The 14,931-nt window shown below is 34.8% G+C and overlaps 1 protein-coding gene and 1 pseudogene across 3 annotated transcripts in view; one reads left to right on the top strand and one right to left on the bottom strand.

The window, feature by feature from the left end:
• LOC143240012 (endochitinase-like) overlaps nt 1–3,284 on the bottom strand; it is a 38,893-nt gene extending 35,609 nt beyond the window's left edge. For 2 of the 3 annotated variants that reach the window (XM_076481768.1, XM_076481767.1), the window contains exon 1: nt 3,148–3,275. The gene's annotated coding sequence lies outside the window, so the exon portion shown is untranslated. Of the gene's footprint in view, nt 1–3,147 lie in introns of all 3 variants that reach the window. The other variant, XM_076481769.1, reaches the window with a different exon arrangement.
• Nucleotides 1,190–2,050, top strand: LOC143236154 (E3 SUMO-protein ligase KIAA1586 pseudogene; annotated as a pseudogene).
• Nucleotides 3,285–14,931: the final 11,647 nt, after the last annotated feature.

Raw genomic sequence — 14,931 nt, 5'->3', positions numbered from 1 at the left:
TTACTTGTATCAGAAAATTCAAAAGTATTTATGAGAAACAGCTAGCTGATTGTGCTAAAACTAACAGCAAGAATTTAAGTATGTTAAATTACGACTGGGCCTTCAGCTGTAAGACACAGATAAGTTGTTTTGACATTTATCTAATGTTTTCTTTATTGCACAGCAGAAAAAATTATGGATACATTAATAAGAAACAAAAATGCTTACCTTTGTTGTAGATTTTAATTACCATAATTTTCCAAATTTAACTTACTTCCAAATATAATAAGCTCTCTCATCATCATGAACAAAGAATGAAATCTGCCTTATCACTATAAATAATACATATCTAGACTCATGCAACACTGTAGTCAAAGCAATCCTTTGATGACAAGCACATTAAAGTGTCATATAATTTTAATTACACACTCGCCATAGTGATGGCTATCTTTGTAATCTCAGCCAACAAACAGACATTGTCAAAATCTTAGTGTATCCATAAAATCATTAAAAGATAGTTCGCCTCAGCATCTGCAACATAGAAAGTCGTGCCAACTATTTGAAGACAATGGTTTGCACACAAAATATGAAAGTTTTACTGAAATCAACTAGTAGTTCTGAATATCAAAAGTAATGTAGGAACAATTAGTTTTGTATCGCCAGCCATTACTAAGTGTACATATAAATAAATTTTACAAATTATAAGATTTAAGTTTTTGACAATTTTATTTAAAAAAAAACATATTTAAAGATGCTGTAAGTGAATGAAAATAGTCAGTGGTGGGATTCAGGGGGTTCGCGCGAACCCGTTCTTAAAAACTTTTGAGCTTAGCGAACCCGTTGATGGCTTCAAGTATACCGTCGAATTGTTGATGTCGTGGAAACTGATTGCGTCACACTTCATCACACATTTCGACAAGAAAGATTTAATGAGAAAATCACAGACCGTATTATTGACAAAGTTCGTCAAGTGAATGCAGTCAGTTTCTTAATTGTCCATACGTTGAACCCCATCTCGTCGATGTAGATGACACGGGGTGCGCGAAGTGCCGTCTCCATGAACCACAGGGCATAGTCTTTCCTTTCAGCCTTCACGTCAGGCCGATTTCTGTCGGCTGGGGCGGCTTGCAGTTTGAGATCTGCACTTGCTGTATGGCGTGTTTATCCAGCATTGTACAGATATTTCTCTAGTGACACGAAATTTTCAGGAATGGCTGCGCGTCTTGGCAATACATATTTCTTTCATGACTTGGCACTGATGATAGATATACTGACAGAAATTTCTTTACTTTCTGATGCCCTTCAAGCTAGATGTTTAACCTTGTCAAGAGCTGAGAAACTGATAAAGAGATCTATTAAGGCTTTTGAAATACTGAAAGAAGGTATTGGAACATTTGAAAAAGAAATCGACGATAGAATTTCTTCTGATGAATTTAAGGATATCCATTTTATCAAAAATAATAGATTTGTTAGACTTCCTCGTAACAATTTACTTGATGTAATAATCGAAAATATGAAAAAAAGGCTGATGGACTGCGATCATTTAATATCCAAGAACAATGACCGGGAAGCTGACAACAAACTTCATGAATTGCTGAACTTGCTGGAACCAAATACTTGGAATATTCAGGAAATTGTTGTCCCATGGAAAGCTGCGGAAGAAAAGTTGAATGGCTTCTGTAAAATATTTCATCACAACATTCCCATTAATGATTTTCGTGATTATGTGGAAAATGTCCTGAAATATTTTAATAATCCTATAATTCCTGAGAGTATACAAAAGGCGAAAACCATTATGAATACGATTGCCCTCAGTTCTGCAGAGGCAGAAAGAGGGTTTTCAAGAATGAATATTATATACTCAGATAAAAGAAGCCGCCTCACAGTAGAAAATGTCAGAAACCTATTGACGATTAATCTTATTGGCCTTCCTTTCGATTTATGGGATGCTACTCCTTTTGTTAAAACATGGCTTCGCAATAATCACAGTGCAGATGATAATAGAGTGAAACAGAAAAAAACGGACAAATATGATGACAATCAATTGACTATTTGGAAATTTTTAAAATGAAATAAATAAAAGATTTTAAAGCACTTTTTCCATTATTTTCCTTTTCAAATGATGTATCAGTATAGACTTCCGGAAAAGTAAGAGAACCCGTTGTTATTGAGGCCTTCCCTTGAGAGAACCCCTTCTTAAAATTTTTGAATCCCACCACTGAAAATAGTACACAATTCTCATTTATGCCTTAGAAACAGAGACATACTCTTAGAGTGTACTATTCCTAGTATGTATGCATTACTATTCCCAATGTTAGAAAAGACTTGTTACCATACCTTATACATAATCCAGCATTGCCAGGTGGTTGGGGCACTTAGCTCACAATCTGAGGGTTCTGAGTTCGAAACTCAGTTCCATCAAACTTGCTCACCCTTTCAGCTCTAGGGGCATTACATTATGACAGCCAATCCCATTATTTATTGGTAAAAAAGAGTGTCTCAAGAGTTGGTGATGAGTGATGATAACTAGCTGCCTTCCTTCAGGTATTTCAGTAATAAATTAGAGACGGCTAGCACAGATAGTCCTTGTGTAGATTTGCATGAAATTCAAAACAAACCACAAACCAAATATTATATGCACTATATCCTCTAGGTAAGCATTTAGTGAACCCAAAAATGTGTATTATATTTGAAAATTACAGTATTGATGTTTACCGTCCCACATTCTTTTACAACTTTCCAGTAGAGTTCGTGTTGCGTAAAACTGAAAATTTTTTATCTGTTACAATTCAAAAAACAACACAAGCAGTTACTGTCAGCTTCTATTAATTGTTAATGAGAATATATGTGTACATATATATAGTGAAATTAAATAATTACATTTAAATGAAGTTAAATAAGTATGCAAAATTACGAGGAAGGACTGCGTTAAAAATAGCAAATCCCAACCTCTGATTAATTATAACTATAAATATTTAAGCCATAAACAAAACACATTAAAATTAAACAAAATACGCTGCTTATTTTAAAAAGATCCTAGGGTAAAAGCTACAACGTAGGATTACAAAATGTAAAATAAATAAAATAAAAAGATGAAAGTAAAAATAAAATAAAAATGAAATAAAAAATAAGTTATTGCCATTCGGAAATAAGTAAGATAAAACTTACCTCTTGTTGTTTGTAGCCCTGCCAGCAATATGGTAGACGCACTAATTAAAGTGACGCTCAACCGTATCAGAATACCATGTTTTCTGTAACTATCGTGCTTTCATGTGCGGGTGAAGGTGAACATCCGCATAAAGTAGTGCCAAGTTCTTAAATGACCTTATTTTTAACTAAAAGTAATTGTTTGTAATTTGTAGTAAAATTTCTTCGATTTTAATTTATTTGTATTCATTTAATACATTTTTGTACTTATTACGGAATAATTTAATAATTTTATTTAAAATTTCTTTATTAAATCTATTAAGTATTAATTTTTGTATCAAAATAAATTATTATAAGTAATAGGGTGTATTTAGAGTATAGTATCATAGTATTTAGAGCAGGACATGTGAGATATCTTTTTCAATTTTTTTTTTGTGAAAATAAGATTTAAAGTGATCAAACTTTGTAGAATGGACGGCAACTGCCTGAAGACTTGAAGACGAAAGGCAGAAGACTTCCGAAACGTCGTCCTCTACACTTGTGTCTTCACAACAGGCAGTTGTCGTCCATTCTACAAAGTTTCATCATGATTACTCTGCCAAAACAATCTATCAAAGAGATTTAAAGTCTTACGCTTTATACCGCATATTGTGAGTTTTATGGTAACTGTAAGGAACCAGTTTTCTACCTTTTTGCTATATGTATGATCAAAATTAAGTACCACCTGGTACCATGAGATACCACTCATAGACTAGTAGGTTGTCAGATTAATTATCACATCATTGTTTTCTACAAACAATAGTTATTTGCAGCATATGTTTTATGGATCTTTCCAACATTTGTATGATCAACAAACTATATGAACAGTATATGGGAAATGTTTTTCTTGCTCCAGCTGGTCAACTCGTAAACTAATTAGTATGACACTTTTTTTTTTGTCAGTTTCATGGTATCTTTTACTTAATGTGTTGGTTATGTTGTTTTTCACCTTTAATGATATTCACCACAACAAGCAACAATTTTTTTTAATAAATCATTTTTTTAAAGTGGACACCAAGCAATTCGTTAAGATTTCTAATGTTACTCCAGGAACCGACTGAAAGTCTAAAAGTTTTACTTTTACTCCTTCTGGCAAAAAATATCACACATGACATGTATAATTTTGGCATCTTTTCGGTTTGAAGCATCTGCTGTAAGTGAAACGAATTGGATCCTCCATTAAGTCTCTCTTCAATTCCTGTGCTGCTAAAGGAACAATTGCATTCAAAATAATAGCCTCATTCTTCATTCTGGTCGCACTGAACTTTGGTTCAAATAACTTTACTATCAGTTTGGAAAAGCAATCAGTTGTTTTAAAGCTTATGTTATAGACATCACTGTGATGTTGCTTTGGCAGCTATTAACAAGTCACCCTCTTCAGGCACAGTTTTTCGAAAAACACATCAACTCTTGAACTTTGAGCAGCTACTGAATGACTAGCTGCATGTTTAGCACTTTTTAAATGGTCTTTTATGTCTGAGTGACCACCATGTGAAACAAAGAACTCAGATGAACACTGCGAACATTCGACTCTGTCATCCTTGTCACAAATGTTTTTCAGGAATGCATATTCCTTTTGCAATTCACTGTTGAATGTACACTTTCTTTTACCAGCTTTGGACATTATGACTAGGATTAATTTCTACAACAAAAGAACGAAAATAATTAAACATGTGCCGTATGAATAATGTAATAAATAAAGCAATCACAAAGCACAAACACTTGATCAAAGGAAGCTTTGTATATGCTAACCCTTGTGCAGCTGCCGTTACACGCGTACCCCCAATAGCAGCCCACTGATGAATTATTATACTTGTACAGCTACCTTATCAGCGGTTTGTGAATTTCGTCTTATGCAATACCTTTGAAAATTTGCATGCTACAGCACTATGGCTCTCTCTACCCATCAACTAATAAAATGAAGACTTAAAAATATTTTTTGTCAACACCAAGTCAGCACTCTATGCAGATTTTAACATTTTCCGTTTGACGTTTTTGGAGTTTACTACTTTTCATCAAAAACCGGAACATTCCGAGACAATTCAGTGTCAACTGGGACAAATTAGTAAACCGGACGGAACACCGGAACAGAACCCTCAAACTGGGACTGTCCCGGCCAAACCAGGACGTATGATAAGCCTAATTATATAGTATACTTTATTTAGGGAATACAAAAGCACTTGAATTTTCTAAAGTTTTAATAGATTGGAATGTAACAAAAATTAAAAATATCATCCAATTTTATTTTAGATTAACATGAATTGGGACAAGAAATTCATTTTTCTTTTGGTTTGACTTTAACTAAAATATAGTAAGGAACTTCCACAGCAAGTTTTATTATGTCTACTCATATATTTACTCATGATCTTCTTACGTACTGTTATACTAGTCTGTTTACTTGTATTAATTATGCATTAATTCAGTCACAAAAATTTGCTGTATCAAACGTGAAGCTATTAGCACATGAACTGGGCACTCTAGCTGCCACATCACAATCTGACAAAAGGTGGTTAAGTTATGCACCTTATATTATTATGTAGAATTGTATTCAGAACTATATTTACAAAGTAAGATAATGTTATTTAACATACATTTCCAGCAGTAGAGAACCGTTCAGTCCTTCAAGACTGTCATTGCATAGCTAACCTCGATTAAAGCAAACATTTAAACCCACCATTACTTTTATTGATTATGTTCTTGAACTCCTGTAAGGTGCATTTAGTACTGCTTGTGATAACTCATTCTGTAAGTTAAATGCCTTGTTAGAGGTATAAAGTTGTTTTAAGTGGAGATTAGTCTGTCTTTTTCCTAATCTTAAATTTGTCTTTCCTTCTTTTATCTTCAGAATATAATTTTGAGCTTGTCCTTCCAATGGTATCTTAAGCTATTTTCATAAGATATCCCTTAAATCATCCTAATAAATTACCTGAACATACTCCAATGTGTCAGTATTCATTATTAAATAAGGATACCAAAACTACACACACTATTCCAAGTGAGGAATAACTAGTACTCTTCATAAAAGGATAATTTCCTCTTGACTTATAATCAGCATATATTTAAATAAATCCTAAAATTATATTAGTTTTATACTAGTACTAGTACAGTTCCTCAATTGAAAAATTGTGAGAACTTAAATGTGATTATTTTTGTATTAGAAGATGGAAAAAAATATTTGTATGCGGAAAGATTGTTGAAAATGATTGGTCATAAGTAAATAAATGAAAATACCATGGTGTCGAGAGGTAATTGATATTTGGTGTAGTTGAACAAAGTAGTACTTGCATGTTTTAGTTTCAATTGAGAGACCTGATTTTGACACATCCATTCGGCATCATGAAGGAATGTGTTTCATTGGGAATAATGCCATGTTCAGATAATTGAAAAGCTTATTATTTTCTGTTAAAAAATGAATATAAGTATATGATAGCCAAATATTTACTATAAACTAAAGTCAGCTCTACGAGCCATCATACTCGGCTCGTATGAAACATGGTTCTGTGTCAAATACATAGCTATTAAAACATGAACTTGTGATAAATACATAGCTATCAAAACACGGTCCTATGATAAATACTTAGTTATTATAATATGGACCTGTGAGAAAGACATAGTCATTACTTCATTATAAAAATCTGAAAATCTTCCCTTGGCTCTAGTACCATGCATAAATTTTTTGAGACCAAATTTCTTTGTTGGGCCATGTTTTAAAAGCAGCAAATACTGCCTAAAATTAGTTTGGTTTATAATAAACTGGTAGAGTTTGAGGACATTGGCAAGATGACAACCAGAGTTAGCATGATCATATATCCTGGTTACGTTGGGTCAGTCTTGGTTTTTGGGACATTGACCTGGAATCCAATAGAATGTTTTGGGTTGCCTAAATATGTCCTGGTTTTTGTTTTGTTCAGTGTTCTATAACATGTTAATGCTTGTAGTAAATACTTTGAACCTCTGACAACTGTTAATCAGCAAATCAGATGTATATTTTTAATAGTATAAGATAATTATAATAACTCAGAATGACCAGATGTAGATTTTTTACACTTCCTCTGAAGTTGACTATATGCAGGCTAAAGTAGATGATTTGATGCTACTGTTGCATACATCGCTAACAAACGTGATTTAACACTTGCCATGATGAAGAAAGATGGTTGAATGCAGATAACAAATGTTGTTCATAGTCAGTATTTGATTTTTTAAGTCATGAAGTATTCGTTGAAAGTAACTCAAAGAATAACATGAAAAACAGTTGCACTGTATTTTACCATAAGGTTTTTCTACTAGTTAGTGTTATATCTCACAAAAATAGTCAACTGATTCAAAATAGTTTCCATTTATTATTTAAAACAAAGCTTGATAGATATACGAATGATAAAGAGCGGCTTTAAGTTTTTTGTAAGTTCTTAAAATGTGGCCATAAGCTAACAGATTGGAAATTAGCTAGTGCCCCTCTTACCTTCAAGAGAGGTAATAGAAGTTATCTCGGTAATTATAGGCTTATTAGTCTTACATCAGTTGTGGGAAAAAGTTTAGAAAGTGTGATAAAAGATACTTTGCAAAGTCATTTAACAAAAAGTTTACAATTATTCTGAATAGTTATCATACTTTCACCAAGAGAAAATTTTGCGTTAGAAATCTTTTGAAATTCTTTGTAAAGGTTATTGCTTATGTAGATATGAGTGAGGGTTTCAAGTTGACGTATCTGTACTTTCAGAAGGCCTTTGACAAAGTAACACATAAAGTTTAAAAAAATCTCTATAGGGTTTGTTTGAAGTTAGGCGTAAAGCAACACATGGGTTATCCCTGCTCTGCCCACCACGGGTATCGAAACCTGGGTTCAGGAGTGGAGGATAAGTTAGCTAATTGGATAGAAGAGTGACCGGGTGGAAAAAGCAGAGGTTATTATAAACTGAATTCTATCACACTGGATTAATATCACAAGTGGTGTCCTCAGGACTCAGTCTTTAGACATTTGCTCATTGCGATTTACATGAATGACACAGATGAAGGAATGGTCAATAAATTACTTAGATTTGCTGATAATGTTAAGGTATTTGGTGTTTCTAGCTGTAAAGAGAATGCTGCTGCTTTACAAAATGATTTAGATCATTAGTGAATTAACAAATAAATGACAGATGGGTTTTAATTATAATAAGCACATGATAATGCATATGGATTATCATAATTTAAATTATAAGCATAATTTATATGGGAATATAGTGACAAGGGGCAGCTCATAGTTATACGGAACAGCCAGATGAAATGTTATAGAGCTGGTTGTTAACTATAATATAACTACAAAATTATTTGCCCATGACGTTGTAGTTTCCCACGTATTTTTCTCTTGCGAGATACAAGTGCACTATTAAACCTTATCATTAAAAGGAATGAACTTTGATAAATTATATTTATGTGTGGATCTCTGTATTAAATTGCCTGACTATTTACGTAATAGCTGCTGTTAGGGTTGGAATGAATGAAGATAGTCTGCTGTGTTTATTTGGTAAAATAAACTCGTTTTCGCGACGACCTTGACACCCCGTATAAGGAAAACCATGTCTTAAGTGTATTAACTGGAATGGAAGCCTAAACTTTTGATTTAGATTGTAGAATATGCTTGGTTTGAATTAAACAAAATGCTTGTAATATAAAAATAAAAATTCTGTAGTTTAATACCAGTGAGTTAATATTTTATTAATTATCTGTAAAGTTCTCGAAGCCTAACACAGATACTTTTACTAGGGCTATTTCAAAATATTTTAAATCTAGATTAAAAAGAAGACTAAATTTTCTGATTTACGTCTTAACTTGAAAAAGGGCCTAAAATATGTTAAGCTTTATAGACTGTTTAAAAACTAGTTACGGTACAAATACTCGTTAAACATATGCTAGTAGCAATTGCGTATTTTTCTTTTCCTCACTGAAAATAAAATGTATAACTTCGGCGATGTAAGGCCTGGCAGGGCCAGGTGGTTAAGGTGCTCGACTCGTAATCCGAGGACCGTCGGTTCGAATTCCCGTCGCACCAAACATGCTCGCCCTTTCACAAGTGGGGGGCGTTAAATAGTGATGGTCAATCCCACTATTCGTTGGTAAAAGAGAAGCCCAAGAGTTGGCGGGTGGTGATGATTAGCTGCCTTCCCTCTAATCTTACACTGCTAAATTATGGAGGGCTAGCTCAGGTAGCCCTCGTGTAGTTTTGCGTGAAAATAAAAACAAACAAACAAATAGTAATGTAAAGAAATAATTCGTGGGTGATGTAGAGGCATAACTATTCTATGTTTCGCTACTACACCCTCTACATTGGACTTGTTTCTCCGAATTCACGATTCATCAATACTCCATGAGATAGTTGGAAAAGCAAGCAAAAGGAGTACAACAGACCCTTTATACTGATAGAATGCAAAGTATTTGTACGATTTAATATAATATCCTTTACAACTCACTAATGATCAGAAAGTATCTTAAGTATTTATGTAACTCTATTGTGTGTGTGTTTTTTATAGCAGTGGCCCGGCATGGCCAAGCGTGTTAAGGCGTGCGACTCGTAATCTGAGAGGCGCGGGGTCGCATCCCCGTCGCGCCAAACATGCTCGCCCTTTCAGACGTGGCGGCGTTATAATGTGACAATCAATCCCACTATTCGTTGGTAAAAGAGGAGCCCAAGAGTTGGTGGTGGGTGGTGATGACTAGCTGCCTTCCCTCTGGTCTTACACTGCTAAATTAGGGACGGCTAGCACAGATAGCCCTCGAGTAGCTTTGTGCGAAATTCAAAAAACAAACAAACATTTTCTTATAGCAAAGCCACATTGGGCTATCTGCTGAGTCCACAGGTGACTCTTTTGTTCAAGTTTCAATGGATTAATAAATTATTCGTGAATATTACTCAAAAACAGCCGCTAAACGAAAGATAAAAATTGAAAGCATTAATAATCAAAATATTAAAACATATCAGAAATAAGGAGCACCGTTATAATTCTATTAACTTATTTGCATAAAAATAATAACTAAAAACAACGTGAAAAATATCATCTAAAATAAAATTATTTGACTGAATGTAAATAGCATTTGAATGTATTTATTATACATGTCGGCCCGGCATGACCAGGTGGTTGGGGTATTCGAATCATAATTTGAGGGTTGTGGGCTCGAATTCTCGTCACACCAAACATGCTCGTCCTTTCAGCCTTGGAAATGCTATAATGCGATGGTCAATCTCATTATTCGATGATAAAAGAGTAGCTCAAGAGTTGGCGTTGGTTGGTGATGACTAGCTGCCTTCTCTCTAGTCTTACATTGCTAAATTAGGGACGGCTAGCGTAGATAGCCCTCGTGTAGCTTTGTGCAAAATTCAAACCAAACCAAAAGTAAACCATTTTAAGCGTTGACAGATGTGTACTTGTTCCTCCCCCCTCCAACAATGTGTTATGATACGATTAAAAGAACTTTCTGATGAGGCATAATTCTTAAGCGCGTGTCGTTTCGCAGGGCGTGAGAATAAAAATTTGAATAAATTATAATGAAGAATAAACTGATATGTCTAAATGAAAACTTTCTGTAGTATATTTTGTGAGACATTTAGGGCAGATGCCTTTCGTCAGGCGATAAAGACCGCATCAATTACTTTTTTTATTATCATTTATCCGTGTTGAGGTATAATACCCAAACATTAATTAAAATAAATACTTTTCCTGCAGTTAGGTGTTCTTAAAGAACTTTAGAATAAGTATGCTTCATTTAGGATTACTAATCTTGAAGAACAAAAATTTTGGTGATTACAAAGATATTGATGGGACCCCCTTGTGGCATAATGGTATGTTTGCTACTAGAAACCAGGTTTCGAGACATGTAATGGGCGGAACACATATAGTCCTTGGTGTAGCTCTCTGCTTACTATGAAAAAACAACAATAAATTATGGGGTTTTTGATCCCCTTTTTAACTTACTATACAGAAGCCTAAATGAATTTAGAGCCCCCTAGTGGCACAGCGGTACGTCTATAGACCTAAACCGCTAGAAACCGGTTTCGATACCCATGATGAGCAGGGCACAAACAGTCCTTTGTATAGTCTTGTACTTAATAACAAACAACAAGGAAAAAACTAATTTCGGTGTGTGAATAATATCTTGACGTTGTACCTAATTTGTTATTTGAAATTATACAGCAAATCAAATACTTAATGATTATGTTTTATATATCTTTTGTTTTCGCCATTGACTTGGCATGGTCAGATTGTTAGGGTGCTCAAGTCGTAATATGAGGGTCTTGGGTTTAAACACCCGTCTCACTAAACATGCCCGCCCTTTTAATCGTGGGAGCGTTATAATGGTACGATTATTCGTACTATTCCTTGTTAAAAGAGTAGTTCAACAGTTTACTGTGGGTGGTAGTGACTAATAGGCTTATACCTTTGCTCCAGTCTTACACAGTTAAATTAGGGACGGCTAGTGCAGATAGCCCTCGTGTAACTTTGCGCGAAATGCAAAACAATATTTCGCTAAAGATAAAATACAAAACATAATCTGTGACGTAAAGAGGCCTAATACGCCCTCTGCTGTGGAGTTTTAGCAGAGACCGAATGAAAACAAAATAATGCAGTTAGGCGTTTTATAATAGTGTATTTATGAAATTGTTAATTCCCATTTAACCCACCATATCGGTGTGAATATTATCTTTAACCAAACTGTGCATGCGAACCTTGAATAGACAAAACGGTAGCTCTTTGTTTTGAATTTCGTGCAATGCTACATGAGGGCTATCTGCGCTACCGTCTCTAATTTACTGGTGTAAGACTAGAAGGAAGGCAGCAAGTCATTACTACCACCACCTACCGCCAACTCTTGGCTACTTTTTTGTAAGGAATAATGGGATTGACCGCGACAATATAACGTCCCTACAACTGAAAGGGCGAACATGTTTGGTGTGACTGGGATTTGAACCCACGACCCTCAGCTTACGAGTCGAACGCCCTAACTGCTTAGCCATGCCTGGCCAGTCCACAGAAGGTTCTGCATATCAAAACCAATATCAGCTCTCTAGTTCACAGTATATATTTGGTATTTTATCTTTGGTGAAAAGAAAAGAAATCTATAACAATACTGCACAACAAAGTTGTTGTTTCTTGAACACTGTTGGGTGTTCCTTATAGATTTTTAGCTGCTGATCACGAAAATCACATCCAAATTTGCCCATCACGTATCGTTTCATCGAAATCTTCAGTTTCACCAGGACATTGCTGCAATGGAAAAACGATATCAGGGCGCCTTGAATCAGTCAATGTTTTCTGACTACTGTTGGACACTGCAACGTGATACACCGGACATTGAATACAAACGAAATTCAGAAGCAAAACACTTTTAATTATGTTGAACTTAATAGCGTATTAGAAACATAAATGCAATTAAATACGTTATTGCCGGTAAACAGTTAACTGTCTAATTCTCAGAGTTTCTACGTGATGAAGCAAAACCAAAACTATATTTGTGCATACCACCAGGTACCTGTCACAATCAGCTAAAACTTTTCAGGAAGCAAAACTTTTCAAAAAAATTGTTGTGCAATGCAATCATTAAATAATTGATCCGCTGCATATTATCATGTGATACATTAGATGAAATGGCATAACATTACTGACACACCCAAGCAAATTTATATATGGTGAGTTAAAAATATTCAACAATCTTATAAATATTATATACGTATCTTTGATTTGCTCACTGAGCTGTACCGATGAGCTGTGAATCGGTGAAATGCAGTTAACAGCAGAGGGCGCGGCGAATCAAAGATTATATTAGGCTTTTAGGTCGTACAGTATATTTTTATTCTGGGTCTGGGTTTGTTTTGAATTTCTCGCAAAGCTACACGAGAGCTATCTGCGATTTCCGTTTCTAATTTTGCGGTGTAAGACTAGGGGGAAGGCAGCTAGTCATCACCACCCACAGCCAGCTTTTGGGTTACTCTTTTACCAACGAATAGTGTGATTAACCGTCACGTTATAACGCCCCCACGGCTGAAAGGGCGAGCATCTTTGGTGTGACGAGGATTTGAACCCACGACCCTCAGATTACGAGTCGAGTGCCTTAAACACCTGGCCATGCCGGGCCAAATTTTCTATTTTATCTCTGATGAAAAGAAATGAAGTGTGTTTAGAATACTGTTCTTCTTATTGTTACCTACGCGATTTAATCTGATTATGCCATTAGTCTGGTATTTTTAATAGAAATAAACGATCTTACAACATCAAAGTGTTTCATTTAATTAGACACTCAATGTTTCGCTTTACATATTCTTCAGGAACGTTCATTAAAATCAAAACCGACAGTACAAAGCTTCAACTGCTTTAAACAATAAACTATGTTCAAATCTATAACGTGCATTTGTACAGCGTGCTTTTGATGTATTAAGTTGTAAAGTTTATTGTTGAAAGGAAAGTGTGGTTGAAATAATTAACTGTTACTTGTCGCAAACAAATCCTTGCCAAAGCCACCATGTACATTGACAGAAAATTTTATCAAAGAATCTCTTCTCATCGAACTGCAACTACAGATGAATAGGAACAAAGGATTGTGATTTGTAATTTCGCACAAAGCTACTCGAGGGCTATCTGCGCTAGCCGTCCCTAATTTAGCAGTGTAAGACTAGAGGGAAGACAGCTAGTCATCACCACCCACCGCCAACTCTTGGGCTACTCTTTTACTAACAAATAGTAGGATTGACCGTCACATTATAACGCCCCCACAGCTGAAAGGGCGAGCATGTTTGGTGTGAAAGAGATTCGAACCCACAACCCTCAGATTACCAGCCTTGCCTGACCATGCCGGGCCTAGGGACAAAGGATGGCAACTATAACTTTAATTATTTTATCCTATCGTTTTGTTATTTCTTTCAGTAACTTTGATAGAACTTTTGTTTGGTACACGCAACAGTTAATTATTTCAACAATACCTTTCAACAATTAAATTTATTATTTAATATGTCAAAACCACGCTGTACACGTTACAGATTCGAATATAATTACTATTTAAACCATTTGATGCTTTGTACTGTCAGTTGTACTAGAAATAAATCACCTTATAACATCAAAGTGTTGTTGATATTATAAGGTAATTTATTTCTAGTATTAATATATTTTCTATACACCAATATTCGGTACAGAAATTAAATAATCTAGTATTGTCGTTTCCAGTATATATTATTGAAGAAGGTGGTTGTCATGGAGATGCATTACCGACACAGAAAAAACGAAATTTTCGTTTACCGGTTTGCATCGCTTTAAGTTTCATTATGTCTAATAATGACGAGTTAAGCACTGAGACTTCAACTTCATTTCCTAAGCTGCATTTTGAGACAACAAAATTAATTCTGAAGAGAAAAGGCGGCTTATGGAGACCAGATATCAAAAGCACACATCTATTATTACGAAAAGGATACACCATTGGGCCAGAAATTTATCGAGGATTCTATTCTGTTACTAAAAGAGGAAAGCTAAAAAATCCAGGATCTAAGGATCTAAATATAGCAGTCAAAATTTTTAATAAGTTGACCCTTCCTAAAGATTATTTTGAAAATTGTTTGCAAAATGAAATAAAGGCGTTAGAGACGGTCCACCATCAGTCAGTGGTAAGTTTGTGTTATATTTATCTTTAAACGAGCTTTTGTTGTTTGTTTGCTTTAAGAATTAAGTACAAAACTCTACAATAGGTTATTTGTGCTCTGCTCACCACAGGTATCAAAATCTGGTTTTCAGTGGTGTGAGTCCGCAA

This window comes from Tachypleus tridentatus, chromosome 13 (assembly GCF_004210375.1).
Source record: "Tachypleus tridentatus isolate NWPU-2018 chromosome 13, ASM421037v1, whole genome shotgun sequence".
Taxonomy (NCBI): domain Eukaryota; kingdom Metazoa; phylum Arthropoda; class Merostomata; order Xiphosura; family Limulidae; genus Tachypleus; species Tachypleus tridentatus.
The sequence above is the reverse complement of the archived record's forward strand: the minus strand, read 5'-3'. Positions and strand labels throughout refer to the sequence as shown.